Consider the following 24,782-nt stretch of genomic DNA (forward strand, 5'->3'; position numbering starts at 1 on the left):
TAGGCTGAATCGCTGCAAGGGCTGAACAGCAGTATCGGGCAGGCTCGGGCAACGCGCGGCCCGTTCGGGTTATCGCTTCTCGGCCTTTTGGCTAAGATCAAGTGTAGTATCTGTTCTTATCAGTTTAATATCTGATACGTCCCCTATCTGGGGACCATATATTAAATGGATTTTTAGAACAGGGAGATGGAAATAGAGCTTGCTCTGTCCACTCCACGCATTGACCTGGTATTGCAGTATTTCCAGGACCGGTGCACCCTTTCCTTATGTGTTGACTAAAAGCAGATTCCAAAAGTGTTTTTTGTCTTTGCTATTGTTTCTGTCTTTCTGAAGGGATCTCCCCTTTTAATCCCATTATTTCAACACCTGTTGGACAATGCATGAGTGATAATGAGCTCATTGATTAAATGCAATTAATGAATAGATTGCCACCTCTTGTTGTGTGTCGTCTGTGTTTCTGTGTTTCCGGCATTTCACATTGGAACACCTCATTCACCTTCCTTGTCTTCTCTCCGCCCTCCCTTTTAGGTAAGTTAAAGAGCTGCACCTGAGCCAGCCACTGATTGATTGATTGATTGATTGATTGATTGATTGATTGATTGATGCAGCACAACAGTCAAATAGTGGAGTGGAGTAGGGGAACAGCAAACAGCCAATAAAGCAGCCCGCCCGCTCGCCTGCCCGCCACAATGGACCTACCTGTGTACACTAGATGGATGTGATGGAATGTACTGTCGTCCCTACATTTCAAGAAGAAGTAAGAATTGCAGTTGCAACAAAGCCTTGCTTGCCTACAAAGAGAGCAGCAATTTGGATTTGTTACTATGTTACCTAGAAGAATAACAAACTGTGCAAGGATGGAGGTTGTAGGAGCAAGGAGAAGTTGTCTGTAAAGTTGGTGGATGCCTATTTTCCATTTTGCAGTCCCTTGTCTCCCTCTTGTGGCCTCCTGGAGGCAACTAGCTGTGCAAAAAAAAGACAGCCTGGCGGCCGGCTGTTGCAGTGTTGCCCTCTCAGGCAACACTGAGTGACTGACTGAGCCTCACCGTCTTATATAAAGTTCAGACGGAACTTTGCACGTGTCATAGTGGAGCCCTCAGGATTCCAGAGCCAGCTTTCTGACATCATAATGGGGCCTCAGAGATAAAAGCCTGGGCCCAGGCAGTGTTGGTCAGTGCTGCTCAGCAGGCAGCACTGGACTGGACTGGATTACAGCTGATACAAGGTGTGAAGGAACAAGGGGTGGCTGTGGGCATGCACTTGCTGCCGCTGCCAGTGTTTATCTGCATGGCAGCAGGGCATTTGGGCGTTGCCAGGAAGGCGTTTTTATGTAGATTCCTCCTCTTTCAGCACTGCATTGTGGTGCAAGCAAAAGAAGCAAATCCTGTCTGGCTTCCTCTCCGGCCTTTATTCACCTCCCGTGTAGCTGTGAGTGTGTGAGCCTGCAGGGCCCCATGGAATTGCCTAGAAGTAGGCTGAATCGCTGCAAGGGCTGAACAGCAGTATCGGGCAGGCTCGGGCAACGCGCGGCCCGTTCGGGTTATCGCTTCTCGGCCTTTTGGCTAAGATCAAGTGTAGTATCTGTTCTTATCAGTTTAATATCTGATACGTCCCCTATCTGGGGACCATATATTAAATGGATTTTTAGAACAGGGAGATGGAAATAGAGCTTGCTCTGTCCACTCCACGCATTGACCTGGTATTGCAGTATTTCCTGGACCGGTGCACCCTTTCCTTATGTGTTGACTAAAAGCAGATTCCAAAAGTGTTTTTTGTCTTTGCTATTGTTTCTGTCTTTCTGAAGGGATCTCCCCTTTTAATCCCATTATTTCAACACCTGTTGGACAATGCATGAGTGATAATGAGCTCATTGATTAAATGCAATTAATGAATAGATTGCCACCTCTTGTTGTGTGTCGTCTGTGTTTCTGTGTTTCCGGCATTTCACATTGGAACACCTCATTCACCTTCCTTGTCTTCTCTCCGCCCTCCCTTTTAGGTAAGTTAAAGAGCTGCACCTGAGCCAGCCACTGATTGATTGATTGATTGATTGATTGATTGATTGATTGATTGATTGATTGATTGATTGATTGATTGATGCAGCACAACAGTCAAATAGTGGAGTGGAGTAGGGGAACAGCAAACAGCCAATAAAGCAGCCCGCCCGCTCGCCTGCCCGCCACAATGGACCTACCTGTGTACACTAGATGGATGTGATGGAATGTACTGTCGTCCCTACATTTCAAGAAGAAGTAAGAATTGCAGTTGCAACAAAGCCTTGCTTGCCTACAAAGAGAGCAGCAATTTGGATTTGTTACTATGTTACCTAGAAGAATAACAAACTGTGCAAGGATGGAGGTTGTAGGAGCAAGGAGAAGTTGTCTGTAAAGTTGGTGGATGCCTATTTTCCATTTTGCAGTCCCTTGTCTCCCTCTTGTGGCCTCCTGGAGGCAACTAGCTGTGCAAAAAAAAGACAGCCTGGCGGCCGGCTGTTGCAGTGTTGCCCTCTCAGGCAACACTGAGTGACTGACTGAGCCTCACCGTCTTATATAAAGTTCAGACGGAACTTTGCACGTGTCATAGTGGAGCCCTCAGGATTCCAGAGCCAGCTTTCTGACATCATAATGGGGCCTCAGAGATAAAAGCCTGGGCCCAGGCAGTGTTGGTCAGTGCTGCTCAGCAGGCAGCACTGGACTGGACTGGATTACAGCTGATACAAGGTGTGAAGGAACAAGGGGTGGCTGTGGGCATGCACTTGCTGCCGCTGCCAGTGTTTATCTGCATGGCAGCAGGGCATTTGGGCGTTGCCAGGAAGGCGTTTTTATGTAGATTCCTCCTCTTTCAGCACTGCATTGTGGTGCAAGCAAAAGAAGCAAATCCTGTCTGGCTTCCTCTCCGGCCTTTATTCACCTCCCGTGTAGCTGTGAGTGTGTGAGCCTGCAGGGCCCCATGGAATTGCCTAGAAGTAGGCTGAATCGCTGCAAGGGCTGAACAGCAGTATCGGGCAGGCTCGGGCAACGCGCGGCCCGTTCGGGTTATCGCTTCTCGGCCTTTTGGCTAAGATCAAGTGTAGTATCTGTTCTTATCAGTTTAATATCTGATACGTCCCCTATCTGGGGACCATATATTAAATGGATTTTTAGAACAGGGAGATGGAAATAGAGCTTGCTCTGTCCACTCCACGCATTGACCTGGTATTGCAGTATTTCCAGGACCGGTGCACCCTTTCCTTATGTGTTGACTAAAAGCAGATTCCAAAAGTGTTTTTTGTCTTTGCTATTGTTTCTGTCTTTCTGAAGGGATCTCCCCTTTTAATCCCATTATTTCAACACCTGTTGGACAATGCATGAGTGATAATGAGCTCATTGATTAAATGCAATTAATGAATAGATTGCCACCTCTTGTTGTGTGTCGTCTGTGTTTCTGTGTTTCCGGCATTTCACATTGGAACACCTCATTCACCTTCCTTGTCTTCTCTCCGCCCTCCCTTTTAGGTAAGTTAAAGAGCTGCACCTGAGCCAGCCACTGATTGATTGATTGATTGATTGATTGATTGATTGATTGATTGATGCAGCACAACAGTCAAATAGTGGAGTGGAGTAGGGGAACAGCAAACAGCCAATAAAGCAGCCCGCCCGCTCGCCTGCCCGCCACAATGGACCTACCTGTGTACACTAGATGGATGTGATGGAATGTACTGTCGTCCCTACATTTCAAGAAGAAGTAAGAATTGCAGTTGCAACAAAGCCTTGCTTGCCTACAAAGAGAGCAGCAATTTGGATTTGTTACTATGTTACCTAGAAGAATAACAAACTGTGCAAGGATGGAGGTTGTAGGAGCAAGGAGAAGTTGTCTGTAAAGTTGGTGGATGCCTATTTTCCATTTTGCAGTCCCTTGTCTCCCTCTTGTGGCCTCCTGGAGGCAACTAGCTGTGCAAAAAAAAGACAGCCTGGCGGCCGGCTGTTGCAGTGTTGCCCTCTCAGGCAACACTGAGTGACTGACTGAGCCTCACCGTCTTATATAAAGTTCAGACGGAACTTTGCACGTGTCATAGTGGAGCCCTCAGGATTCCAGAGCCAGCTTTCTGACATCATAATGGGGCCTCAGAGATAAAAGCCTGTGCCCAAGCGAGTGTTGGTCAGTGCTGCTCAGCAGGCAGCACTGGACTGGACTGGATTACAGCTGATACAAGGTGTGAAGGAACAAGGGGTGGCTGTGGGCATGCACTTGCTGCCGCTGCCAGTGTTTATCTGCATGGCAGCAGGGCATTTGGGCGTTGCCAGGAAGGCGTTTTTATGTAGATTCCTCCTCTTTCAGCACTGCATTGTGGTGCAAGCAAAAGAAGCAAATCCTGTCTGGCTTCCTCTCCGGCCTTTATTCACCTCCCGTGTAGCTGTGAGTGTGTGAGCCTGCAGGGCCCCATGGAATTGCCTAGAAGTAGGCTGAATCGCTGCAAGGGCTGAACAGCAGTATCGGGCAGGCTCGGGCAACGCGCGGCCCGTTCGGGTTATCGCTTCTCGGCCTTTTGGCTAAGATCAAGTGTAGTATCTGTTCTTATCAGTTTAATATCTGATACGTCCCCTATCTGGGGACCATATATTAAATGGATTTTTAGAACAGGGAGATGGAAATAGAGCTTGCTCTGTCCACTCCACGCATTGACCTGGTATTGCAGTATTTCCAGGACCGGTGCACCCTTTCCTTATGTGTTGACTAAAAGCAGATTCCAAAAGTGTTTTTTGTCTTTGCTATTGTTTCTGTCTTTCTGAAGGGATCTCCCCTTTTAATCCCATTATTTCAACACCTGTTGGACAATGCATGAGTGATAATGAGCTCATTGATTAAATGCAATTAATGAATAGATTGCCACCTCTTGTTGTGTGTCGTCTGTGTTTCTGTGTTTCCGGCATTTCACATTGGAACACCTCATTCACCTTCCTTGTCTTCTCTCCGCCCTCCCTTTTAGGTAAGTTAAAGAGCTGCACCTGAGCCAGCCACTGATTGATTGATTGATTGATTGATTGATTGATTGATTGATTGATTGATTGATTGATTGATTGATGCAGCACAACAGTCAAATAGTGGAGTGGAGTAGGGGAACAGCAAACAGCCAATAAAGCAGCCCGCCCGCTCGCCTGCCCGCCACAATGGACCTACCTGTGTACACTAGATGGATGTGATGGAATGTACTGTCGTCCCTACATTTCAAGAAGAAGTAAGAATTGCAGTTGCAACAAAGCCTTGCTTGCCTACAAAGAGAGCAGCAATTTGGATTTGTTACTATGTTACCTAGAAGAATAACAAACTGTGCAAGGATGGAGGTTGTAGGAGCAAGGAGAAGTTGTCTGTAAAGTTGGTGGATGCCTATTTTCCATTTTGCAGTCCCTTGTCTCCCTCTTGTGGCCTCCTGGAGGCAACTAGCTGTGCAAAAAAAAGACAGCCTGGCGGCCGGCTGTTGCAGTGTTGCCCTCTCAGGCAACACTGAGTGACTGACTGAGCCTCACCGTCTTATATAAAGTTCAGACGGAACTTTGCACGTGTCATAGTGGAGCCCTCAGGATTCCAGAGCCAGCTTTCTGACATCATAATGGGGCCTCAGAGATAAAAGCCTGGGCCCAGGCAGTGTTGGTCAGTGCTGCTCAGCAGGCAGCACTGGACTGGACTGGATTACAGCTGATACAAGGTGTGAAGGAACAAGGGGTGGCTGTGGGCATGCACTTGCTGCCGCTGCCAGTGTTTATCTGCATGGCAGCAGGGCATTTGGGCGTTGCCAGGAAGGCGTTTTTATGTAGATTCCTCCTCTTTCAGCACTGCATTGTGGTGCAAGCAAAAGAAGCAAATCCTGTCTGGCTTCCTCTCCGGCCTTTATTCACCTCCCGTGTAGCTGTGAGTGTGTGAGCCTGCAGGGCCCCATGGAATTGCCTAGAAGTAGGCTGAATCGCTGCAAGGGCTGAACAGCAGTATCGGGCAGGCTCGGGCAACGCGCGGCCCGTTCGGGTTATCGCTTCTCGGCCTTTTGGCTAAGATCAAGTGTAGTATCTGTTCTTATCAGTTTAATATCTGATACGTCCCCTATCTGGGGACCATATATTAAATGGATTTTTAGAACAGGGAGATGGAAATAGAGCTTGCTCTGTCCACTCCACGCATTGACCTGGTATTGCAGTATTTCCAGGACCGGTGCACCCTTTCCTTATGTGTTGACTAAAAGCAGATTCCAAAAGTGTTTTTTGTCTTTGCTATTGTTTCTGTCTTTCTGAAGGGATCTCCCCTTTTAATCCCATTATTTCAACACCTGTTGGACAATGCATGAGTGATAATGAGCTCATTGATTAAATGCAATTAATGAATAGATTGCCACCTCTTGTTGTGTGTCGTCTGTGTTTCTGTGTTTCCGGCATTTCACATTGGAACACCTCATTCACCTTCCTTGTCTTCTCTCCGCCCTCCCTTTTAGGTAAGTTAAAGAGCTGCACCTGAGCCAGCCACTGATTGATTGATTGATTGATTGATTGATTGATTGATTGATTGATTGATTGATTGATTGATGCAGCACAACAGTCAAATAGTGGAGTGGAGTAGGGGAACAGCAAACAGCCAATAAAGCAGCCCGCCCGCTCGCCTGCCCGCCACAATGGACCTACCTGTGTACACTAGATGGATGTGATGGAATGTACTGTCGTCCCTACATTTCAAGAAGAAGTAAGAATTGCAGTTGCAACAAAGCCTTGCTTGCCTACAAAGAGAGCAGCAATTTGGATTTGTTACTATGTTACCTAGAAGAATAACAAACTGTGCAAGGATGGAGGTTGTAGGAGCAAGGAGAAGTTGTCTGTAAAGTTGGTGGATGCCTATTTTCCATTTTGCAGTCCCTTGTCTCCCTCTTGTGGCCTCCTGGAGGCAACTAGCTGTGCAAAAAAAAGACAGCCTGGCGGCCGGCTGTTGCAGTGTTGCCCTCTCAGGCAACACTGAGTGACTGACTGAGCCTCACCGTCTTATATAAAGTTCAGACGGAACTTTGCACGTGTCATAGTGGAGCCCTCAGGATTCCAGAGCCAGCTTTCTGACATCATAATGGGGCCTCAGAGATAAAAGCCTGGGCCCAGGCAGTGTTGGTCAGTGCTGCTCAGCAGGCAGCACTGGACTGGACTGGATTACAGCTGATACAAGGTGTGAAGGAACAAGGGGTGGCTGTGGGCATGCACTTGCTGCCGCTGCCAGTGTTTATCTGCATGGCAGCAGGGCATTTGGGCGTTGCCAGGAAGGCGTTTTTATGTAGATTCCTCCTCTTTCAGCACTGCATTGTGGTGCAAGCAAAAGAAGCAAATCCTGTCTGGCTTCCTCTCCGGCCTTTATTCACCTCCCGTGTAGCTGTGAGTGTGTGAGCCTGCAGGGCCCCATGGAATTGCCTAGAAGTAGGCTGAATCGCTGCAAGGGCTGAACAGCAGTATCGGGCAGGCTCGGGCAACGCGCGGCCCGTTCGGGTTATCGCTTCTCGGCCTTTTGGCTAAGATCAAGTGTAGTATCTGTTCTTATCAGTTTAATATCTGATACGTCCCCTATCTGGGGACCATATATTAAATGGATTTTTAGAACAGGGAGATGGAAATAGAGCTTGCTCTGTCCACTCCACGCATTGACCTGGTATTGCAGTATTTCCAGGACCGGTGCACCCTTTCCTTATGTGTTGACTAAAAGCAGATTCCAAAAGTGTTTTTTGTCTTTGCTATTGTTTCTGTCTTTCTGAAGGGATCTCCCCTTTTAATCCCATTATTTCAACACCTGTTGGACAATGCATGAGTGATAATGAGCTCATTGATTAAATGCAATTAATGAATAGATTGCCACCTCTTGTTGTGTGTCGTCTGTGTTTCTGTGTTTCCGGCATTTCACATTGGAACACCTCATTCACCTTCCTTGTCTTCTCTCCGCCCTCCCTTTTAGGTAAGTTAAAGAGCTGCACCTGAGCCAGCCACTGATTGATTGATTGATTGATTGATTGATTGATTGATTGATTGATTGATTGATGCAGCACAACAGTCAAATAGTGGAGTGGAGTAGGGGAACAGCAAACAGCCAATAAAGCAGCCCGCCCGCTCGCCTGCCCGCCACAATGGACCTACCTGTGTACACTAGATGGATGTGATGGAATGTACTGTCGTCCCTACATTTCAAGAAGAAGTAAGAATTGCAGTTGCAACAAAGCCTTGCTTGCCTACAAAGAGAGCAGCAATTTGGATTTGTTACTATGTTACCTAGAAGAATAACAAACTGTGCAAGGATGGAGGTTGTAGGAGCAAGGAGAAGTTGTCTGTAAAGTTGGTGGATGCCTATTTTCCATTTTGCAGTCCCTTGTCTCCCTCTTGTGGCCTCCTGGAGGCAACTAGCTGTGCAAAAAAAAGACAGCCTGGCGGCCGGCTGTTGCAGTGTTGCCCTCTCAGGCAACACTGAGTGACTGACTGAGCCTCACCGTCTTATATAAAGTTCAGACGGAACTTTGCACGTGTCATAGTGGAGCCCTCAGGATTCCAGAGCCAGCTTTCTGACATCATAATGGGGCCTCAGAGATAAAAGCCTGGGCCCAGGCAGTGTTGGTCAGTGCTGCTCAGCAGGCAGCACTGGACTGGACTGGATTACAGCTGATACAAGGTGTGAAGGAACAAGGGGTGGCTGTGGGCATGCACTTGCTGCCGCTGCCAGTGTTTATCTGCATGGCAGCAGGGCATTTGGGCGTTGCCAGGAAGGCGTTTTTATGTAGATTCCTCCTCTTTCAGCACTGCATTGTGGTGCAAGCAAAAGAAGCAAATCCTGTCTGGCTTCCTCTCCGGCCTTTATTCACCTCCCGTGTAGCTGTGAGTGTGTGAGCCTGCAGGGCCCCATGGAATTGCCTAGAAGTAGGCTGAATCGCTGCAAGGGCTGAACAGCAGTATCGGGCAGGCTCGGGCAACGCGCGGCCCGTTCGGGTTATCGCTTCTCGGCCTTTTGGCTAAGATCAAGTGTAGTATCTGTTCTTATCAGTTTAATATCTGATACGTCCCCTATCTGGGGACCATATATTAAATGGATTTTTAGAACAGGGAGATGGAAATAGAGCTTGCTCTGTCCACTCCACGCATTGACCTGGTATTGCAGTATTTCCAGGACCGGTGCACCCTTTCCTTATGTGTTGACTAAAAGCAGATTCCAAAAGTGTTTTTTGTCTTTGCTATTGTTTCTGTCTTTCTGAAGGGATCTCCCCTTTTAATCCCATTATTTCAACACCTGTTGGACAATGCATGAGTGATAATGAGCTCATTGATTAAATGCAATTAATGAATAGATTGCCACCTCTTGTTGTGTGTCGTCTGTGTTTCTGTGTTTCCGGCATTTCACATTGGAACACCTCATTCACCTTCCTTGTCTTCTCTCCGCCCTCCCTTTTAGGTAAGTTAAAGAGCTGCACCTGAGCCAGCCACTGATTGATTGATTGATTGATTGATTGATTGATTGATTGATTGATTGATGCAGCACAACAGTCAAATAGTGGAGTGGAGTAGGGGAACAGCAAACAGCCAATAAAGCAGCCCGCCCGCTCGCCTGCCCGCCACAATGGACCTACCTGTGTACACTAGATGGATGTGATGGAATGTACTGTCGTCCCTACATTTCAAGAAGAAGTAAGAATTGCAGTTGCAACAAAGCCTTGCTTGCCTACAAAGAGAGCAGAAATTTGGATTTGTTACTATGTTACCTAGAAGAATAACAAACTGTGCAAGGATGGAGGTTGTAGGAGCAAGGAGAAGTTGTCTGTAAAGTTGGTGGATGCCTATTTTCCATTTTGCAGTCTCTTGTCTCCCTCTTGTGGCCTCCTGGAGGCAACTAGCTGTGCAAAAAAAAGACAGCCTGGCGGCCGGCTGTTGCAGTGTTGCCCTCTCAGGCAACACTGAGTGACTGACTGAGCCTCACCGTCTTATATAAAGTTCAGACGGAACTTTGCACGTGTCATAGTGGAGCCCTCAGGATTCCAGAGCCAGCTTTCTGACATCATAATGGGGCCTCAGAGATAAAAGCCTGGGCCCAGGCAGTGTTGGTCAGTGCTGCTCAGCAGGCAGCACTGGACTGGACTGGATTACAGCTGATACAAGGTGTGAAGGAACAAGGGGTGGCTGTGGGCATGCACTTGCTGCCGCTGCCAGTGTTTATCTGCATGGCAGCAGGGCATTTGGGCGTTGCCAGGAAGGCGTTTTTATGTAGATTCCTCCTCTTTCAGCACTGCATTGTGGTGCAAGCAAAAGAAGCAAATCCTGTCTGGCTTCCTCTCCGGCCTTTATTCACCTCCCGTGTAGCTGTGAGTGTGTGAGCCTGCAGGGCCCCATGGAATTGCCTAGAAGTAGGCTGAATCGCTGCAAGGGCTGAACAGCAGTATCGGGCAGGCTCGGTCAACGCGCGGCCCGTTCGGGTTATCGCTTCTCGGCCTTTTGGCTAAGATCAAGTGTAGTATCTGTTCTTATCAGTTTAATATCTGATACGTCCCCTATCTGGGGACCATATATTAAATGGATTTTTTAGAACAGGGAGATGGAAATAGAGCTTGCTCTGTCCACTCCACGCATTGACCTGGTATTGCAGTATTTCCAGGACCGGTGCACCCTTTCCTTATGTGTTGACTAAAAGCAGATTCCAAAAGTGTTTTTTGTCTTTGCTATTGTTTCTGTCTTTCTGAAGGGATCTCCCCTTTTAATCCCATTATTTCAACACCTGTTGGACAATGCATGAGTGATAATGAGCTCATTGATTAAATGCAATTAATGAATAGATTGCCACCTCTTGTTGTGTGTCGTCTGTGTTTCTGTGTTTCCGGCATTTCACATTGGAACACCTCATTCACCTTCCTTGTCTTCTCTCCGCCCTCCCTTTTAGGTAAGTTAAAGAGCTGCACCTGAGCCAGCCACTGATTGATTGATTGATTGATTGATTGATTGATTGATTGATTGATTGATTGATGCAGCACAACAGTCAAATAGTGGAGTGGAGTAGGGGAACAGCAAACAGCCAATAAAGCAGCCCGCCCGCTCGCCTGCCCGCCACAATGGACCTACCTGTGTACACTAGATGGATGTGATGGAATGTACTGTCGTCCCTACATTTCAAGAAGAAGTAAGAATTGCAGTTGCAACAAAGCCTTGCTTGCCTACAAAGAGAGCAGCAATTTGGATTTGTTACTATGTTACCTAGAAGAATAACAAACTGTGCAAGGATGGAGGTTGTAGGAGCAAGGAGAAGTTGTCTGTAAAGTTGGTGGATGCCTATTTTCCATTTTGCAGTCCCTTGTCTCCCTCTTGTGGCCTCCTGGAGGCAACTAGCTGTGCAAAAAAAAGACAGCCTGGCGGCCGGCTGTTGCAGTGTTGCCCTCTCAGGCAACACTGAGTGACTGACTGAGCCTCACCGTCTTATATAAAGTTCAGACGGAACTTTGCACGTGTCATAGTGGAGCCCTCAGGATTCCAGAGCCAGCTTTCTGACATCATAATGGGGCCTCAGAGATAAAAGCCTGGGCTCAGGCAGTGTTGGTCAGTGCTGCTCAGCAGGCAGCACTGGACTGGACTGGATTACAGCTGATACAAGGTGTGAAGGAACAAGGGGTGGCTGTGGGCATGCACTTGCTGCCGCTGCCAGTGTTTATCTGCATGGCAGCAGGGCATTTGGGCGTTGCCAGGAAGGCGTTTTTATGTAGATTCCTCCTCTTTCAGCACTGCATTGTGGTGCAAGCAAAAGAAGCAAATCCTGTCTGGCTTCCTCTCCGGCCTTTATTCACCTCCCGTGTAGCTGTGAGTGTGTGAGCCTGCAGGGCCCCATGGAATTGCCTAGAAGTAGGCTGAATCGCTGCAAGGGCTGAACAGCAGTATCGGGCAGGCTCGGGCAACGCGCGGCCCGTTCGGGTTATCGCTTCTCGGCCTTTTGGCTAAGATCAAGTGTAGTATCTGTTCTTATCAGTTTAATATCTGATACGTCCCCTATCTGGGGACCATATATTAAATGGATTTTTAGAACAGGGAGATGGAAATAGAGCTTGCTTTGTCCACTCCACGCATTGACCTGGTATTGCAGTATTTCCAGGACCGGTGCACCCTTTCCTTATGTGTTGACTAAAAGCAGATTCCAAAAGTGTTTTTTGTCTTTGCTATTGTTTCTGTCTTTCTGAAGGGATCTCCCCTTTTAATCCCATTATTTCAACACCTGTTGGACAATGCATGAGTGATAATGAGCTCATTGATTAAATGCAATTAATGAATAGATTGCCACCTCTTGTTGTGTGTCGTCTGTGTTTCTGTGTTTCCGGCATTTCACATTGGAACACCTCATTCACCTTCCTTGTCTTCTCTCCGCCCTCCCTTTTAGGTAAGTTAAAGAGCTGCACCTGAGCCAGCCACTGATTGATTGATTGATTGATTGATTGATTGATTGATTGATTGATTGATTGATGCAGCACAACAGTCAAATAGTGGAGTGGAGTAGGGGAACAGCAAACAGCCAATAAAGCAGCCCGCCCTCTCGCCTGCCCGCCACAATGGACCTACCTGTGTACACTAGATGGATGTGATGGAATGTACTGTCGTCCCTACATTTCAAGAAGAAGTAAGAATTGCAGTTGCAACAAAGCCTTGCTTGCCTACAAAGAGAGCAGCAATTTGGATTTGTTACTATGTTACCTAGAAGAATAACAAACTGTGCAAGGATGGAGGTTGTAGGAGCAAGGAGAAGTTGTCTGTAAAGTTGGTGGATGCCTATTTTCCATTTTGCAGTCCCTTGTCTCCCTCTTGTGGCCTCCTGGAGGCAACTAGCTGTGCAAAAAAAAGACAGCCTGGCGGCCGGCTGTTGCAGTGTTGCCCTCTCAGGCAACACTGAGTGACTGACTGAGCCTCACCGTCTTATATAAAGTTCAGACGGAACTTTGCACGTGTCATAGTGGAGCCCTCAGGATTCCAGAGCCAGCTTTCTGACATCATAATGGGGCCTCAGAGATAAAAGCCTGGGCCCAGGCAGTGTTGGTCAGTGCTGCTCAGCAGGCAGCACTGGACTGGACTGGATTACAGCTGATACAAGGTGTGAAGGAACAAGGGGTGGCTGTGGGCATGCACTTGCTGCCGCTGCCAGTGTTTATCTGCATGGCAGCAGGGCATTTGGGCGTTGCCAGGAAGGCATTTTTATGTAGATTCCTCCTCTTTCAGCACTGCATTGTGGTGCAAGCAAAAGAAGCAAATCCTGTCTGGCTTCCTCTCCGGCCTTTATTCACCTCCCGTGTAGCTGTGAGTGTGTGAGCCTGCAGGGCCCCATGGAATTGCCTAGAAGTAGGCTGAATCGCTGCAAGGGCTGAACAGCAGTATCGGGCAGGCTCGGGCAACGCGCGGCCCGTTCGGGTTATCGCTTCTCGGCCATTTGGCTAAGATCAAGTGTAGTATCTGTTCTTATCAGTTTAATATCTGATACGTCCCCTATCTGGGGACCATATATTAAATGGATTTTTAGAACAGGGAGATGGAAATAGAGCTTGCTCTGTCCACTCCACGCATTGACCTGGTATTGCAGTATTTCCAGGACCGGTGCACCCTTTCCTTATGTGTTGACTAAAAGCAGATTCCAAAAGTGTTTTTTGTCTTTGCTATTGTTTCTGTCTTTCTGAAGGGATCTCCCCTTTTAATCCCATTATTTCAACACCTGTTGGACAATGCATGAGTGATAATGAGCTCATTGATTAAATGCAATTAATGAATAGATTGCCACCTCTTGTTGTGTGTCGTCTGTGTTTCTGTGTTTCCGGCATTTCACATTGGAACACCTCATTCACCTTCCTTGTCTTCTCTCCGCCCTCCCTTTTAGGTAAGTTAAAGAGCTGCACCTGAGCCAGCCACTGATTGATTGATTGATTGATTGATTGATTGATTGATTGATTGATTGATTGATTGATGCAGCACAACAGTCAAATAGTGGAGTGGAGTAGGGGAACAGCAAACAGCCAATAAAGCAGCCCGCCCGCTCGCCTGCCCGCCACAATGGACCTACCTGTGTACACTAGATGGATGTGATGGAATGTACTGTCGTCCCTACATTTCAAGAAGAAGTAAGAATTGCAGTTGCAACAAAGCCTTGCTTGCCTACAAAGAGAGCAGCAATTTGGATTTGTTACTATGTTACCTAGAAGAATAACAAACTGTGCAAGGATGGAGGTTGTAGGAGCAAGGAGAAGTTGTCTGTAAAGTTGGTGGATGCCTATTTTCCATTTTGCAGTCCCTTGTCTCCCTCTTGTGGCCTCCTGGAGGCAACTAGCTGTGCAAAAAAAAGACAGCCTGGCGGCCGGCTGTTGCAGTGTTGCCCTCTCAGGCAACACTGAGTGACTGACTGAGCCTCACCGTCTTATATAAAGTTCAGACGGAACTTTGCACGTGTCATAGTGGAGCCCTCAGGATTCCAGAGCCAGCTTTCTGACATCATAATGGGGCCTCAGAGATAAAAGCCTGGGCCCAGGCAGTGTTGGTCAGTGCTGCTCAGCAGGCAGCACTGGACTGGACTGGATTACAGCTGATACAAGGTGTGAAGGAACAAGGGGTGGCTGTGGGCATGCACTTGCTGCCGCTGCCAGTGTTTATCTGCATGGCAGCAGGGCATTTGGGCGTTGCCAGGAAGGCGTTTTTATGTAGATTCCTCCTCTTTCAGCACTGCATTGTGGTGCAAGCAAAAGAAGCAAATCCTGTCTGGCTTCCTCTCCGGCCTTTATTCACCTCCCGTGTAGCTGTGAGTGTGTGAGCCTGCAGGGCCCCATGGAATTGCCTAGAAGTAGGCTGAATCGCTGCAAGGGCTGAACAGCAGTATCGGGCAGGCTCGGGCAACGCGCGGCCCGTTCGGGTTATCGCTTCTCGGCCTTTTGGCTAAGATCAAGTGTAGTATCTGTTCTTATCAGTTTAATATCTGATACGTCCCCTATCTGGGGACCATATATTAAATGGATTTTTAGAACAGGGAGATGGAAATAGAGCTTGCTCTGTCCACTCCACGCATTGACCTGGTATTGCAGTATTTCCAGGACCGGTGCACCCTTTCCTTATGTGTTGACTAAAAGCAGATTCCAAAAGTGTTTTTTGTCTTTGCTATTGTTTCTGTCTTTCTGAAGGGATCTCCCCTTTTAATCCCATTATTTCAACACCTGTTGGACAATGCATGAGTGATAATGAGCTCATTGATTAAATTCAATTAATGAATAGATTGCCACCTCTTGTTGTGTGTCGTCTGTGTTTCTGTGTTTCCGGCATTTCACATTGGAACACCTCATTCACCTTCCTTGTCTTCTCTCCGCCCTCCCTTTTAGGTAAGTTAAAGAGCTGCACCTGAGCCAGCCACTGATTGATTGATTGATTGATTGATTGATTGATTGATTGATTGATTGATTGATGCAGCACAACAGTCAAATAGTGGAGTGGAGTAGGGGAACAGCAAACAGCCAATAAAGCAGCCCGCCCGCTCGCCTGCCCGCCACAATGGACCTACCTGTGTACACTAGATGGATGTGATGGAATGTACTGTCGTCCCTACATTTCAAGAAGAAGTAAGAATTGCAGTTGCAACAAAGCCTTGCTTGCCTACAAAGAGAGCAGCAATTTGGATTTGTTACTATGTTACCTAGAAGAATAACAAACTGTGCAAGGATGGAGGTTGTAGGAGCAAGGAGAAGTTGTCTGTAAAGTTGGTGGATGCCTATTTTCCATTTTGCAGTCCCTTGTCTCCCTCTTGTGGCCTCCTGGAGGCAACTAGCTGTGCAAAAAAAAGACAGCCTGGCGGCCGGCTGTTGCAGTGTTGCCCTCTCAGGCAACACTGAGTGACTGACTGAGCCTCACCGTCTTATATAAAGCTCAGACGGAACTTTGCACGTGTCATAGTGGAGCCCTCAGGATTCCAGAGCCAGCTTTCTGACATCATAATGGGGCCTCAGAGATAAAAGCCTGGGCCCAGGCAGTGTTGGTCAGTGCTGCTCAGCAGGCAGCACTGGACTGGACTGGATTACAGCTGATACAAGGTGTGAAGGAACAAGGGGTGGCTGTGGGCATGCACTTGCTGCCGCTGCCAGTGTTTATCTGCATGGCAGCAGGGCATTTGGGCGTTGCCAGGAAGGCGTTTTTATGTAGATTCCTCCTCTTTCAGCACTGCATTGTGGTGCAAGCAAAAGAAGCAAATCCTGTCTGGCTTCCTCTCCGGCCTTTATTCACCTCCCGTGTAGCTGTGAGTGTGTGAGCCTGCAGGGCCCCATGGAATTGCCTAGAAGTAGGCTGAATCGCTGCAAGGGCTGAACAGCAGTATCGGGCAGGCTCGGGCAACGCGCGGCCCGTTCGGGTTATCGCTTCTCGGCCTTTTGGCTAAGATCAAGTGTAGTATCTGTTCTTATCAGTTTAATATCTGATACGTCCCCTATCTGGGGACCATATATTAAATGGATTTTTAGAACAGGGAGATGGAAATAGAGCTTGCTCTGTCCACTCCACGCATTGACCTGGTATTGCAGTATTTCCAGGACCGGTGCACCCTTTCCTTATGTGTTGACTAAAAGCAGATTCCAAAAGTGTTTTTTGTCTTTGCTATTGTTTCTGTCTTTCTGAAGGGATCTCCCCTTTTAATCCCATTATTTCAACACCTGTTGGACAATGCATGAGTGATAATGAGCTCATTGATTAAATGCAATTAATGAATAGATTGCCACCTCTTGTTGTGTGTCGTCTGTGTTTCTGTGTTTCCGGCATTTCACATTGGAACACCTCATTCACCTTCCTTGTCTTCTCTCCGCCCTCCCTTTTAGGTAAGTTAAAGAGCTGCACCTGAGCCAGCCACTGATTGATTGATTGATTGATTGATTGATTGATTGATTGATTGATTGATTGATTGATGCAGCACAACAGTCAAATAGTGGAGTGGAGTAGGGGAACAGCAAACAGCCAATAAAGCAGCCCGCCCGCTCGCCTGCCCGCCACAATGGACCTACCTGTGTACACTAGATGGATGTGATGGAATGTACTGTCGTCCCTACATTTCAAGAAGAAGTAAGAATTGCAGTTGCAACAAAGCCTTGCTTGCCTACAAAGAGAGCAGCAATTTGGATTTGTTACTATGTTACCTAGAAGAATAACAAACTGTGCAAGGATGGAGGTTGTAGGAGCAAGGAGAAGTTGTCTGTAAAGTTGGTGGATGCCTATTTTCCATTTTGCAGTCCCTTGTCTCCCTCTTGTGGCCTCCTGGAGGCAACTAGCTGTGCAAAAAAAAGACAGCCTGGCGGCCGGCTGTTGCAGTGTTGCCCTCTCAGGCAACACTGAGTGACTGACTGAGCCTCACCGTCTTATATAAAGTTCAGACGGAACTTTGCACGTGTCATAGTGGAGCCCTCAGGATTCCAGAGCCAGCTTTCTGACATCATAATGGGGCCTCAGAGATAAAAGCCTGGGCCCAGGCAGTGTTGGTCAGTGCTGCTCAGCAGGCAGCACTGGACTGGACTGGATTACAGCTGATACAAGGTGTGAAGGAACAAGGGGTGGCTGTGGGCATGCACTTGCTGCCGCTGCCAGTGTTTATCTGCATGGCAGCAGGGCATTTGGGCGTTGCCAGGAAGGCGTTTTTATGTAGATTCCTCCTCTTTCAGCACTGCATTGTGGTGCAAGCAAAAGAAGCAAATCCTGTCTGGCTTCCTCTCCGGCCTTTATTCACCTCCCGTGTAGCTGTGAGTGTGTGAGCCTGCAGGGCCCCATGGAATTGCCTAGAAGTAGGCTGAATCGCTGCAAGGGCTGAACAGCAGTATCGGGCAGGCTCGGGCAACGCGCGGCCCGTTCGGGTTATCGCTTCTCGGCCTTTTGGCTAAGATCAAGTGTAGTATCTGTTCTTATCAGTTTAATATCTGATACGTCCCCTATCTGGGGACCATATATTAAATGGATTTTTAGAACAGGGAGATGGAAATAGAGCTTGCTCTGTCCACTCCACGCATTGACCTGGTATTGCAGTATTTCCAGGACCGGTGCACCCTTTCCTTATGTGTTGACTAAAAGCAGATTCCAAAAGTGTTTTTTGTCTTTGCTATTGTTTCTGTCTTTCTGAAGGGATCTCCCCTTTTAATCCCATTATTTCAACACCTGTTGGACAATGCATGAGTGATAATGAGCTCATTGATTAAATGCAATTAATGAATAGATTGCCACCTCTTGTTGTGTGTCGTCTGTGTTTCTGTGTTTCCGGCATTTCACATTGGAACACCTCATTCACCTTCCTTGTCTTCTCTCCGCCCTCCCTTTTAGGTAAGTTAAAGAGCTGCACCTGAGCCAGCCACTGATTGATTGATTGATTGATTGATTGATTGATTGATTGATTGATTGATTGATTGATTGATTGATGCAGCACAACAGTCAAATAGTGGAGTGGAGTAGGGGAACAGCAAACAGCCAATAAAGCAGCCCGCCCGCTCGCCTGCCCGCCACAATGGACCTACCTGTGTACACTAGATGGATGTGATGGAATGTACTGTCGTCCCTACATTTCAAGAAGAAGTAAGAATTGCAGTTGCAACAAAGCCTTGCTTGCCTACAAAGAGAGCAGCAATTTGGATTTGTTACTATGTTACCTAGAAGAATAACAAACTGTGCAAGGATGGAGGTTGTAGGAGCAAGGAGAAGTTGTCTGTAAAGTTGGTGGATGCCTATTTTCCATTTTGCAGTCCCTTGTCTCCCTCTTGTGGCCTCCTGGAGGCAACTAGCTGTGCAAAAAAAAGACAGCCTGGCGGCCGGCTGTTGCAGTGTTGCCCTCTCAGGCAACACTGAGTGACTGACTGAGCCTCACCGTCTTATATAAAGTTCAGACGGAACTTTGCACGTGTCATAGTGGAGCCCTCAGGATTCCAGAGCCAGCTTTCTGACATCATAATGGGGCCTCAGAGATAAAAGCCTGGGCCCAGGCAGTGTTGGTCAGTGCTGCTCAGCAGGCAGCACTGGACTGGACTGGATTACAGCTGATACAAGGTGTGAAGGAACAAGGGGTGGCTGTGGGCATGCACTTGCTGCCGCTGCCAGTGTTTATCTGCATGGCAGCAGGGCATTTGGGCGTTGCCAGGAAGGCGTTTTTATGTAGATTCCTCCTCTTTCAGCACTGCATTGTGGTGCAAGCAAAAGAAGCAAATCCTGTCTGGCTTCCTCTCCGGCCTTTATTCACCTCCCGTGTAGCTGTGAGTGTGTGAGCCTGCAGGGCCCCATGGAATTGCCTAGAAGTAGGCTGAATCGCTGCAAGGGCTGAACAGCAGTATCGGGCAGGCTCGGGCAACGCGCGGCCCGTTCGGGTTATCGCTTCTCGGCCTTTTGGCTAAGATCAAGTGTAGTATCTGTTCTTATCAGTTTAATATCTGATACGTCCCCTATCTGGGGACCATATATTAAATGGATTTTTAGAACAGGGAGATGGAAATAGAGCTTGCTCTGTCCACTCCACGCATTGACCTGGTATTGCAGTATTTCCAGGACCGGTGCACCCTTTCCTTATGTGTTGACTAAAAGCAGATTCCAAAAGTGTTTTTTGTCTTTGCTATTGTTTCTGTCTTTCTGAAGGGATCTCCCCTTTTAATCCCATTATTTCAACACCTGTTGGACAATGCATGAGTGATAATGAGCTCATTGATTAAATGCAATTAATGAATAGATTGCCACCTCTTGTTGTGTGTCGTCTGTGTTTCTGTGTTTCCGGCATTTCACATTGGAACACCTCATTCACCTTCCTTGTCTTCTCTCCGCCCTCCCTTTTAGGTAAGTTAAAGAGCTGCACCTGAGCCAGCCACTGATTGATTGATTGATTGATTGATTGATTGATTGATTGATTGATTGATTGATTGATTGCAGCACAACAGTCAAATAGTGGAGTGGAGTAGGGGAACAGCAAACAGCCAATAAAGCAGCCCGCCCGCTCGCCTGCCCGCCACAATGGACCTACCTGTGTACACTAGATGGATGTGATGGAATGTACTGTCGTCCCTACATTTCAAGAAGAAGTAAGAATTGCAGTTGCAACAAAGCCTTGCTTGCCTACAAAGAGAGCAGCAATTTGGATTTGTTACTATGTTACCTAGAAGAATAACAAACTGTGCAAGGATGGAGGTTGTAGGAGCAAGGAGAAGTTGTCTGTAAAGTTGGTGGATGCCTATTTTCCATTTTGCAGTCCCTTGTCTCCCTCTTGTGGCCTCCTGGAGGCAACTAGCTGTGCAAAAAAAAGACAGCCTGGCGGCCGGCTGTTGCAGTGTTGCCCTCTCAGGCAACACTGAGTGACTGACTGAGCCTCACCGTCTTATATAAAGTTCAGACGGAACTTTGCACGTGTCATAGTGGAGCCCTCAGGATTCCAGAGCCAGCTTTCTGACATCATAATGGGGCCTCAGAGATAAAAGCCTGGGCCCAGGCAGTGTTGGTCAGTGCTGCTCAGCAGGCAGCACTGGACTGGACTGGATTACAGCTGATACAAGGTGTGAAGGAACAAGGGGTGGCTGTGGGCATGCACTTGCTGCCGCTGCCAGTGTTTATCTGCATGGCAGCAGGGCATTTGGGCGTTGCCAGGAAGGCGTTTTTATGTAGATTCCTCCTCTTTCAGCACTGCATTGTGGTGCAAGCAAAAGAAGCAAATCCTGTCTGGCTTCCTCTCCGGCCTTTATTCACCTCCCGTGTAGCTGTGAGTGTGTGAGCCTGCAGGGCCCCATGGAATTGCCTAGAAGTAGGCTGAATCGCTGCAAGGGCTGAACAGCAGTATCGGGCAGGCTCGGGCAACGCGCGGCCCGTTCGGGTTATCGCTTCTCGGCCTTTTGGCTAAGATCAAGTGTAGTATCTGTTCTTATCAGTTTAATATCTGATACGTCCCCTATCTGGGGACCATATATTAAATGGATTTTTAGAACAGGGAGATGGAAATAGAGCTTGCTCTGTCCACTCCACGCATTGACCTGGTATTGCAGTATTTCCAGGACCGGTGCACCCTTTCCTTATGTGTTGACTAAAAGCAGATTCCAAAAGTGTTTTTTGTCTTTGCTATTGTTTCTGTCTTTCTGAAGGGATCTCCCCTTTTAATCCCATTATTTCAACACCTGTTGGACAATGCATGAGTGATAATGAGCTCATTGATTAAATGCAATTAATGAATAGATTGCCACCTCTTGTTGTGTGTCGTCTGTGTTTCTGTGTTTCCGGCATTTCACATTGGAACACCTCATTCACCTTCCTTGTCTTCTCTCCGCCCTCCCTTTTAGGTAAGTTAAAGAGCTGCACCTGAGCCAGCCACTGATTGATTGATTGATTGATTGATTGATTGATTGATTGATTGATGCAGCACAACAGTCAAATAGTGGAGTGGAGTAGGGGAACAGCAAACAGCCAATAAAGCAGCCCGCCCGCTCGCCTGCCCGCCACAATGGACCTACCTGTGTACACTAGATGGATGTGATGGAATGTACTGTCGTCCCTACATTTCAAGAAGAAGTAAGAATTGCAGTTGCAACAAAGCCTTGCTTGCCTACAAAGAGAGCAGCAATTTGGATTTGTTACTATGTTACCTAGAAGAATAACAAACTGTGCAAGGATGGAGGTTGTAGGAGCAAGGAGAAGTTGTCTGTAAAGTTGGTGGATGCCTATTTTCCATTTTGCAGTCCCTTGTCTCCCTCTTGTGGCCTCCTGGAGGCAACTAGCTGTGCAAAAAAAAGACAGCCTGGCGGCCGGCTGTTGCAGTGTTGCCCTCTCAGGCAACACTGAGTGACTGACTGAGCCTCACCGTCTTATATAAAGTTCAGACGGAACTTTGCACGTGTCATAGTGGAGCCCTCAGGATTCCAGAGCCAGCTTTCTGACATCATAATGGGGCCTCAGAGATAAAAGCCTGGGCCCAGGCAGTGTTGGTCAGTGCTGCTCAGCAGGCAGCACTGGACTGGACTGGATTACAGCTGATACAAGGTGTGAAGGAACAAGGGGTGGCTGTGGGCATGCACTTGCTGCCGCTGCCAGTGTTTATCTGCATGGCAGCAGGGCATTTGGGCGTTGCCAGGAAGGCGTTTTTATGTAGATTCCTCCTCTTTCAGCACTGCATTGTGGTGCAAGCAAAAGAAGCAAATCCTGTCTGGCTTCCTCTCCGGCCTTTATTCACCTCCCGTGTAGCTGTGAGTGTGTGAGCCTGCAGGGCCCCATGGAATTGCCTAGAAGTAGGCTGAATCGCTGCAAGGGCTGAACAGCAGTATCGGGCAGGCTCGGGCAACGCGCGGCCCGTTCGGGTTATCGCTTCTCGGCCTTTTGGCTAAGATCAAGTGTAGTATCTGTTCTTATCAGTTTAATATCTGATACGTCCCCTATCTGGGGACCATATATTAAATGGATTTTTAGAACAGGGAGATGGAAATAGAGCTTGCTCTGTCCACTCCACGCATTGACCTGGTATTGCAGTATTTCCAGGACCGGTGCACCCTTTCCTTATGTGTTGACTAAAAGCAGATTCCAAAAGTGTTTTTTGTCTTTGCTATTGTTTCTGTCTTTCTGAAGGGATCTCCCCTTTTAATCCCATTATTTCAACACCTGTTGGACAATGCATGAGTGATAATGAGCTCATTGATTAAATGCAATTAATGAATAGATTGCCACCTCTTGTTGTGTGTCGTCTGTGTTTCTGTGTTTCCGGCATTTCACATTGGAACACCTCATTCACCTTCCTTGTCTTCTCTCCGCCCTCCCTTTTAGGTAAGTTAAAGAGCTGCACCTGAGCCAGCCACTGATGTGATTGATTGATTGATTGATTGATTGATTGATTGATGCAGCACAACAGTCAAATAGTGGAGTGGAGTAGGGGAACAGCAAACAGCCAATAAAGCAGCCCGCCCGCTCGCCTGCCCGCCACAATGGACCTACCTGTGTACACTAGATGGATGTGATGGAATGTACTGTCGTCCCTACATTTCAAGAAGAAGTAAGAATTGCAGTTGCAACAAAGCCTTGCTTGCCTACAAAGAGAGCAGCAATTTGGATTTGTTACTATGTTACCTAGAAGAATAACAAACTGTGCAAGGATGGAGGTTGTAGGAGCAAGGAGAAGTTGTCTGTAAAGTTGGTGGATGCCTATTTTCCATTTTGCAGTCCCTTGTCTCCCTCTTGTGGCCTCCTGGAGGCAACTAGCTGTGCAAAAAAAAGACAGCCTGGCGGCCGGCTGTTGCAGTGTTGCCCTCTCAGGCAACACTGAGTGACTGACTGAGCCTCACCGTCTTATATAAAGTTCAGACGGAACTTTGCACGTGTCATAGTGGAGCCCTCAGGATTCCAGAGCCAGCTTTCTGACATCATAATGGGGCCTCAGAGATAAAAGCCTGGGCCCAGGCAGTGTTGGTCAGTGCTGCTCAGCAGGCAGCACTGGACTGGACTGGATTACAGCTGATACAAGGTGTGAAGGAACAAGGGGTGGCTGTGGGCATGCACTTGCTGCCGCTGCCAGTGTTTATCTGCATGGCAGCAGGGCATTTGGGCGTTGCCAGGAAGGCGTTTTTATGTAGATTCCTCCTCTTTCAGCACTGCATTGTGGTGCAAGCAAAAGAAGCAAATCCTGTCTGGCTTCCTCTCCGGCCTTTATTCACCTCCCGTGTAGCTGTGAGTGTGTGAGCCTGCAGGGCCCCATGGAATTGCCTAGAAGTAGGCTGAATCGCTGCAAGGGCTGAACAGCAGTATCGGGCAGGCTCGGGCAACGCGCGGCCCGTTCGGGTTATCGCTTCTCGGCCTTTTGGCTAAGATCAAGTGTAGTATCTGTTCTTATCAGTTTAATATCTGATACGTCCCCTATCTGGGGACCATATATTAAATGGATTTTTAGAACAGGGAGATGGAAATAGAGCTTGCTCTGTCCACTCCACGCATTGACCTGGTATTGCAGTATTTCCAGGACCGGTGCACCCTTTCCTTATGTGTTGACTAAAAGCAGATTCCAAAAGTGTTTTTTGTCTTTGCTATTGTTTCTGTCTTTCTGAAGGGATCTCCCCTTTTAATCCCATTATTTCAACACCTGTTGGACAATGCATGAGTGATAATGAGCTCATTGATTAAATGCAATTAATGAATAGATTGCCACCTCTTGTTGTGTGTCGTCTGTGTTTCTGTGTTTCCGGCATTTCACATTGGAACACCTCATTCACCTTCCTTGTCTTCTCTCCGCCCTCCCTTTTAGGTAAGTTAAAGAGCTGCACCTGAGCCAGCCACTTGATTGATTGATTGATTGATTGATTGATTGATTGATTGATGCAGCACAACAGTCAAATAGTGGAGTGGAGTAGGGGAACAGCAAACAGCCAATAAAGCAGCCCGCCCGCTCGCCTGCCCGCCACAATGGACCTACCTGTGTACACTAGATGGATGTGATGGAATGTACTGTCGTCCCTACATTTCAAGAAGAAGTAAGAATTGCAGTTGCAACAAAGCCTTGCTTGCCTACAAAGAGAGCAGCAATTTGGATTTGTTACTATGTTACCTAGAAGAATAACAAACTGTGCAAGGATGGAGGTTGTAGGAGCAAGGAGAAGTTGTCTGTAAAGTTGGTGGATGCCTATTTTCCATTTTGCAGTCCCTTGTCTCCCTCTTGTGGCCTCCTGGAGGCAACTAGCTGTGCAAAAAAAAGACAGCCTGGCGGCCGGCTGTTGCAGTGTTGCCCTCTCAGGCAACACTGAGTGACTGACTGAGCCTCACCGTCTTATATAAAGTTCAGACGGAACTTTGCACGTGTCATAGTGGAGCCCT

The 24,782-nt window shown here is 47.7% G+C and overlaps 17 non-coding genes across 17 annotated transcripts; all 17 read left to right on the plus strand.

Annotated features, from left to right (window-relative positions):
• The first annotated feature begins 71 nt into the window (after window positions 1-71).
• On the plus strand, window positions 72-262 carry LOC142696413 (U2 spliceosomal RNA). The gene has a single exon (XR_012864313.1). It is a non-coding gene; the product is annotated as a U2 spliceosomal RNA (small nuclear RNA).
• A 1,280-nt stretch (window positions 263-1,542) lies between these two features.
• LOC142696462 (U2 spliceosomal RNA) lies at window positions 1,543-1,733 on the plus strand. Its single transcript, XR_012864358.1, has one exon. It is a non-coding gene; the product is annotated as a U2 spliceosomal RNA (small nuclear RNA).
• Window positions 1,734-3,037: 1,304 nt separating this feature from the next.
• On the plus strand, window positions 3,038-3,228 carry LOC142696414 (U2 spliceosomal RNA). Its single transcript, XR_012864314.1, has one exon. It is a non-coding gene; the product is annotated as a U2 spliceosomal RNA (small nuclear RNA).
• A 1,281-nt stretch (window positions 3,229-4,509) lies between these two features.
• Window positions 4,510-4,700, plus strand: LOC142696415 (U2 spliceosomal RNA). The gene has a single exon (XR_012864315.1). It is a non-coding gene; the product is annotated as a U2 spliceosomal RNA (small nuclear RNA).
• A 1,300-nt stretch (window positions 4,701-6,000) lies between these two features.
• LOC142696416 (U2 spliceosomal RNA) lies at window positions 6,001-6,191 on the plus strand. Its single transcript, XR_012864316.1, has one exon. It is a non-coding gene; the product is annotated as a U2 spliceosomal RNA (small nuclear RNA).
• A 1,296-nt stretch (window positions 6,192-7,487) lies between these two features.
• Window positions 7,488-7,678, plus strand: LOC142696417 (U2 spliceosomal RNA). Its single transcript, XR_012864317.1, has one exon. It is a non-coding gene; the product is annotated as a U2 spliceosomal RNA (small nuclear RNA).
• A 1,288-nt stretch (window positions 7,679-8,966) lies between these two features.
• On the plus strand, window positions 8,967-9,157 carry LOC142696418 (U2 spliceosomal RNA). The gene has a single exon (XR_012864318.1). It is a non-coding gene; the product is annotated as a U2 spliceosomal RNA (small nuclear RNA).
• Window positions 9,158-10,441: 1,284 nt separating this feature from the next.
• LOC142696468 (U2 spliceosomal RNA) lies at window positions 10,442-10,633 on the plus strand. The gene has a single exon (XR_012864363.1). It is a non-coding gene; the product is annotated as a U2 spliceosomal RNA (small nuclear RNA).
• A 1,288-nt stretch (window positions 10,634-11,921) lies between these two features.
• On the plus strand, window positions 11,922-12,112 carry LOC142696464 (U2 spliceosomal RNA). The gene has a single exon (XR_012864360.1). It is a non-coding gene; the product is annotated as a U2 spliceosomal RNA (small nuclear RNA).
• Window positions 12,113-13,400: 1,288 nt separating this feature from the next.
• Window positions 13,401-13,591, plus strand: LOC142696463 (U2 spliceosomal RNA). The gene has a single exon (XR_012864359.1). It is a non-coding gene; the product is annotated as a U2 spliceosomal RNA (small nuclear RNA).
• Window positions 13,592-14,883: 1,292 nt separating this feature from the next.
• On the plus strand, window positions 14,884-15,074 carry LOC142696419 (U2 spliceosomal RNA). Its single transcript, XR_012864319.1, has one exon. It is a non-coding gene; the product is annotated as a U2 spliceosomal RNA (small nuclear RNA).
• Window positions 15,075-16,362: 1,288 nt separating this feature from the next.
• On the plus strand, window positions 16,363-16,553 carry LOC142696420 (U2 spliceosomal RNA). The gene has a single exon (XR_012864320.1). It is a non-coding gene; the product is annotated as a U2 spliceosomal RNA (small nuclear RNA).
• A 1,292-nt stretch (window positions 16,554-17,845) lies between these two features.
• LOC142696422 (U2 spliceosomal RNA) lies at window positions 17,846-18,036 on the plus strand. The gene has a single exon (XR_012864321.1). It is a non-coding gene; the product is annotated as a U2 spliceosomal RNA (small nuclear RNA).
• A 1,300-nt stretch (window positions 18,037-19,336) lies between these two features.
• LOC142696424 (U2 spliceosomal RNA) lies at window positions 19,337-19,527 on the plus strand. Its single transcript, XR_012864323.1, has one exon. It is a non-coding gene; the product is annotated as a U2 spliceosomal RNA (small nuclear RNA).
• Window positions 19,528-20,820: 1,293 nt separating this feature from the next.
• Window positions 20,821-21,011, plus strand: LOC142696425 (U2 spliceosomal RNA). The gene has a single exon (XR_012864324.1). It is a non-coding gene; the product is annotated as a U2 spliceosomal RNA (small nuclear RNA).
• A 1,280-nt stretch (window positions 21,012-22,291) lies between these two features.
• LOC142696426 (U2 spliceosomal RNA) lies at window positions 22,292-22,482 on the plus strand. Its single transcript, XR_012864325.1, has one exon. It is a non-coding gene; the product is annotated as a U2 spliceosomal RNA (small nuclear RNA).
• A 1,277-nt stretch (window positions 22,483-23,759) lies between these two features.
• Window positions 23,760-23,950, plus strand: LOC142696427 (U2 spliceosomal RNA). The gene has a single exon (XR_012864326.1). It is a non-coding gene; the product is annotated as a U2 spliceosomal RNA (small nuclear RNA).
• Window positions 23,951-24,782: the final 832 nt, after the last annotated feature.

The sequence above is a fragment of the Rhinoderma darwinii genome, assembly GCF_050947455.1.
Source record: "Rhinoderma darwinii isolate aRhiDar2 chromosome 5 unlocalized genomic scaffold, aRhiDar2.hap1 SUPER_5_unloc_6, whole genome shotgun sequence".
NCBI lineage: Eukaryota > Metazoa > Chordata > Amphibia > Anura > Rhinodermatidae > Rhinoderma > Rhinoderma darwinii.